We start from the raw sequence: 6,000 nt of genomic DNA, 5'->3' as shown, positions 1-6,000 counted from the left end.
CGTTTTCGATGCCGGTTCGAGCCTTCTGTCCGTTTTTTTACAACGAGGAATATACGTGTGGACGTCAATTTTGCAAATTGATTCGGTTTTGGCACAGCTACAGTTAAAGATTGCGGTCGCTCGATGTAATTTTGCTGTAAGAATCTCGACGAACGTTAGTACACGTCCGAAATGAATTGGTCGCTTCAGGCCACTTGCTTCATTGTGGACGTTACAACGGATGCAACGCTGAAGCAATTAAACGGCCAATTTGGCGTATGTCGCTATTAAAACGATCGTAAAGCTGCGGGTTATTATCAATAATTAAATAGATCTCTGATTGTACCACTGGTTCATTGCAATTTGCCTCGTCTGTGTTATTTTCTTCCTGCACGTCGGTGCAGGAAAAGAAGTCTGCATTATTAAAACGGCATTAAAATGACTTTTTCTTCGATGATCAATACCTTCGCGGATTTTTTTAAGTGTCTCTCATCGAGCTTTGATAGTACACGGAAAAAGATCAAGGAGAAAAAATCGCAATACAAGAACCACGAGCAACGTGTACAATTTTGTGAAGCGCTTCCCCTTTTATCGTCTCTTACCTGCTGTTTTCAGCTCGGGCCTTAAAGAGGGATCGTTTCCTGGCTCTTCTTTCCTAGAACTGGGTGTCAAGTTATTGCCTGATCTCACTTTTATTACCTCCGCTGTTACGCTGTCGACGTTTCCACGATCATAAGGAACGAAACGTTCTCTTTAGAACACCATAAATCGGACACGTTAACTCAACATCTATCTAACATTTGACTACCGTTTTCCCAGACTGTACGAATTAAATTGTGCCTGAGTACATTTGAATCACTCTACTAGGTACGCGTGGTTTCAGTTCGGCATTCGGAAAAAGAAGGACTTCATCTTCCGATAAGTAATAAGATAAAAAAGAGAATGCAATCATACGTATAACGCGATATCAAGGGATTCATTAACAGAAATATAGAACCGAAACAACCGCGAATCTCCAAGGGCGAAAAGGTGGTTCATTTACTCATCGGAACAAACTTATTTGGCCAATCCTGGAGGTTGCCGATGATATCCCGACGTTGAAACATGGAAAAGAGACAAAAGCAGGAGGGTGGCGTGATCGGTGGCAGATGCCGTGATCTCAGTAGGACGCCAAGCGGGGCGTCTCAGAAGTGAAGACGTTCGAGTAATTGGCCCTCTGGTTCGATTTCAACCGTTGCATAGCAGCCACGCCAGGAAATCTCGATTCGAGGGTCCACCAACCAGTCCCCTTGGCTCTCGTTACACCACGAGCAGAGGGAACGCGAACAGTGTCGGCGGGGAGCTACTGATTACAGAGCCGTCCGCGACTCCCTGCTCTCTTTGCCGCGCGGCTGACCAGCGAGTCTCCGCGCGTCTTTAGTCGTGATCCCAACACTCGCCATCACCTTGTACTCTTGGTACACGTGTTACCTGCCGCGCATAATAAGGCCAGTCGTGCACCCTACTCTCTTTCGCTCCTATTCCCTTTCTTTTCTCAGATAACCCCTTCCTGTTTCTTTCTTTTATCCTTTAATCTTTTTCTTTCTTCTTTTCTCCGGTTGTGGTGCAGTTCGCGCAACGTCGAACGATCGAACCGATTCATTCGCTTCTTGGAAGTCACCGAGCGCGACCGCGAGCACAAGCACAACCGCTTCATTGTTTACGACGAACGCCTCGATGATTCTCACGATCCACGAAGCGGTGAGAGGATAGCCAGAAGTTGCAGATCGTTACCGCGATTCGTTGTTACACGGATGACGGCCGATGAATAGAAATTTTAATCGATTCGGCATTAATTTGATCGGCGCTTTATTCGCGAAATGACGGCGGAGCTCCTAGCCGACAGGGGCACGAGTCATGTAACGTTACATCGATCTGTAGAGAGGCTCGTTAAAACGGCGATTCACCCCGGTCGGAATGCTGACTCGCGGCAGCCAGCCTGCCGCGGAAGGCGTGGATACTGTCACGCTTGCGCGCGACCAAGACAATGACGCGGTGAAAACGACCGAACGCTACCAACCGGGAATCCTTCCTCGTGAAACGTTCTCCAGGTTGAAACGGACACGGAGAAGAGAAGAGACGAGGCAAGTTTCTCTTCCGTTCGTTCGTTCAGTTGGTCGTTTTTGCTACGAGAGCGGTCGAGTTGATGGTTGCGACTCGAGTGACGGAATTTACTCGGCTGCTTAATTACGCGCGCCCTTTCTTGCCCACTCGTTTGCGGAATGTGTTAATTTCACGATAGCGCGCGTTACGGAAGGCGTGGACGTTGTCACGCCTAGACAACAGGAACGCGATGACGAAGTTGAAAACCTTGAATCACCCGCGATGCTATCGGACCGAGGTTCATCGCGTTTCACGCGCCATCCTGTTGCTCGATTTTTCTCGTATAATCGTCGAGGATAATCGCTGTCCTTCTGTGCTGCGTGCGATCGTCGCCGTTGGCTGAGATGCGAGATCCACGCTGTTACGTCTGATCGCCATCATCGTTCCAGGCACCGCGTTCACGTGTGGGTATGTGCTTGTAACGATTTTATTATGTATGCAGCTTTGGTAAAAAATACCCTTTATATTAGCCAAGACTAGTTTCGAGCATCTTTCGTTATAGCTACACTACCGATCGTCTCTATTAATCGCTGTTTAGTATATGCACTACGTCGCTGTGACCATCACGAAGCAACAATTAGGGATGACACACAATCGACCGTGCAATTATCCGACAAATTACGGCGAATTATTGGCAAAGTATAGTCCCATCTCGCGTGACCATCTATGCACAATGCATCGAATCGATGTTTACGACGAAACCGTGGGCGGTTTGCGTTAAAAGCGGTTTCGTATCGCACAATGTGTCACGATTAGAAAAGCGTGGGACGAATGACACAGAATAACGCTTGAATAGATCCGGAACGCGTGTTTAGCTGATCACCTATAGTTCGATCGGTTCGGTATTCATCCGAACGTCTTCCTCGCGTAATCGTCACGTTGAATAACTCCTTGTCAGCCACTAGAAACGAACCTCGTGAAGCTCTGTTTGCATACACACGCGGCGTATTATCAGCGTGAAATCTCCCTCTCTCTCTCTTTCTCTCTTTCCCTCTCTCTCTCTTGTCTCTTTATATCGTCTTCATCGTCGTACGTTCGTTGGTACGAACAGAATCCTTCTCGAAGGATGAACACGTTCGCGACAGGAAACGTCGGAGACATCGAGCGGACAGTTTTTCGAGCGATCGACTCGCAGGTGGTTTTCGCGACGTCGCGTGTTCCCGTCGCACGATACCATCTGCGCCACTAATTCCCGACGATTCAGCGAAAGTGACGAGCACTGCTCGTAAATTTACCCGGTAAACCGGGCGGAACGGTTCCATTGGGGACTGGATAGCCGGCTCTCGTGACTTATCCAGCAACCACGAAGAGCAGAGGAGCGCGCGCGCGCGCGTGAGCAAACGCGAAACCACGCTCAAGCGGACAATGGGACCGGCCGAGAGTTGCCACACCGGCCATTGTTTTTGCGCCGCCACGTCGTCGCGCTTTTTACCTGCATTAACGCGAATTGATTTCACGTGAAACTGGCATCGTACACCGTGAACCAACCGGTGAAATCTTGTTCTCGTGCGCCAAAGATGCACAGCGTACACGTTGCTACTAAGTGACGGACCTTTGATTTGTTAGTTGCTTCTGCCGAATAGAATTGGAGAGACTGTGTGTTTTGAAACACAGAACGGTATAGTGAGAATAAATACGGAAAGTTTTTGAGCTAATTGAACTATTCACCCTTAATTTCTTACTGCAAATCGATCAATGTTCGGATGTTTATGAACAGCATTGTGTGATGGTATATGAAATACAAAAGCCAAAACGATCAGGTCCATTGAAGTTAATCGTTTGATTTATGAAAGCTGGACACTAATCGTGTATTGTGATACTATGAGAAACTTTCATTAAATAGAGTTAATCAATCTGATTTCCAAATGATTCATACATATTTCAAACATGTCAGATATCGCAATCACGCGCGACAATAAAAACAATGGCTGAACAAGATGCTAATTGTCTAGGATAATTAGCTTGTTTTACCAATTGGGGCGCATACTGGAGCGGTTAGAAGAAGCTCGCGTAAATCAATCAGTCGGTGTACGAACGTTTCGACGAAGGATAATTGGAGTAGCGACAAGTTGATCAGCGCGGCTTCTTTCTCCGTGTGGCGTGGAATGGAGCGGATCGGATTCTACTCGTTCGATGTACGATCCATGGAGCGGTGTCGGAGCCCTTAGTCATCGACTGGCCGCATCGCGAGCGTGCCTTATGAGGATCAAAAGAAAAGAGTAAGCTTGGTGTTCTGCCACCCTTGCCACCTAATTACTTATTCCAGCGCAATGACCTCGCTGTTACATTCTTTTCCTATCTCCTTCTTTTCGTTCTCTTCTTTTCTTCCGCTCGATAATAGATACTTCTTCCGTATAAATGATTTTAAACGACGTTTTAAAGACACCAGGAGAGTATTCGAGTAACAGAGTCATTGGACTATCACGCGGACCGGCAACACGGTATGATTCCAACGCTCATTGCGAATCAACCGGTGGAAATCCGGTGCAACGAACCATTACCGAGAACGAACGAACGAACAGAAAGAACATTGTTGCGAAAATAGATACATCGAGTCGAACAGAACGCGCAACGTTTCGTTCCAACTGCATCGAACGTTGATCGATAAAACTCATCTTTTAAACGTATTCCAACGACTCCATTATTGAGTGGAATATTGCTCATTGTTCTTACATATTCATATGCGATTATCTCGACGCTTGCTCGCAGCGAAGGTGTAGACATTAGAATTACAAAATCCAGGATGCCAGGCGGTTTGAATAGCGACGCGTCATAGGTATCGCTATTCGGCATTGTGTTCAATCAATTGTCGGAGAGATCGACGACGGAGGGGCGAGAAACCGACAGGGTGAAAGGCAGAGAGGGATTCCTCTCGCTACGTCCATCCGTAGCCAGTAATGTTGATTGCGAGGAATCCTGTATCGGCTTCTCTCCTCTCTCTGTTCTCTCGGGTTTCGCCGCGGTTCTTGTCGTCGCGCAACTCCGCGTTTCACTGTGCTTCGTCGCCGCTCAAACCGCTCCCGCCAGGATGCTCGGCTCCCTTCTTCCGCCACGAATCGAATCGCGATCGGATGTCTGTTACCGATGTCAATCTACCTTTTTGCGCTTCCGTCGGCTCGACGAAAATCGGCCGAGACACAGTGCTGACTCGACGATTCCTCCTCGATCGCGGTTCCCACATTTCCTTTTGCCTCTTCCGATTCGCGTGACCGCGAGCTTCCTATCTTCTTTGTCCTCGATTCGACGAATGATCCGATGAATTTTTCTTGAATTTCAACGATGAATCAGTATAGTCGCCTGATATATGACTGTAATCGAATATTTTTTCGAATTTCTAAATGTTATTCCGAACGTTGTTTGGGTTGGCGTGAATTCTGGAGGTGGAGATTTCTAATTCCTATATTTAACGGAGTTGACACCCAAGATAGGGAACGTAGATCTTAGTCTTCGTGACATTAGTTACATGGTGCTTCGTTTCATCCGTCCTTCACCAATCCTTCCGGGTTATCAGGTTCCACTCCAATCAACAGTCTTCGCTAAACACGAAATACAACGCGCTCGTATATAACCAACGCTTAATTTTCAATTTATCGATTTGATCTAAAGATCTGAGATACAGGAGATTTCGAGATGACGCGTCATGGTTTCCTTCGTTGTATTACTAAACATATTGAGATCGTAATCGCGTCGATAAACTTCTAAATAAAAGCTACATACCACGCGTTCCTGTCATTTACGCCTATTCTCACACTTAATTAACTCGTCACGACTTTCGCAATAAATAGGGATAAACGATGAGCATTCCCAGAAAACGTCCCACGATAGTTGTTACGAGTATAGTCGACATTCGTTCGTTTGCCAAATCTGTAAAATCCTTTT

Source organism: Bombus terrestris, chromosome 7 (genome assembly GCF_910591885.1).
Source record: "Bombus terrestris chromosome 7, iyBomTerr1.2, whole genome shotgun sequence".
Taxonomy (NCBI): Eukaryota; Metazoa; Arthropoda; class Insecta; order Hymenoptera; family Apidae; genus Bombus; species Bombus terrestris.
This window is presented reverse-complemented; position numbering follows the sequence as displayed.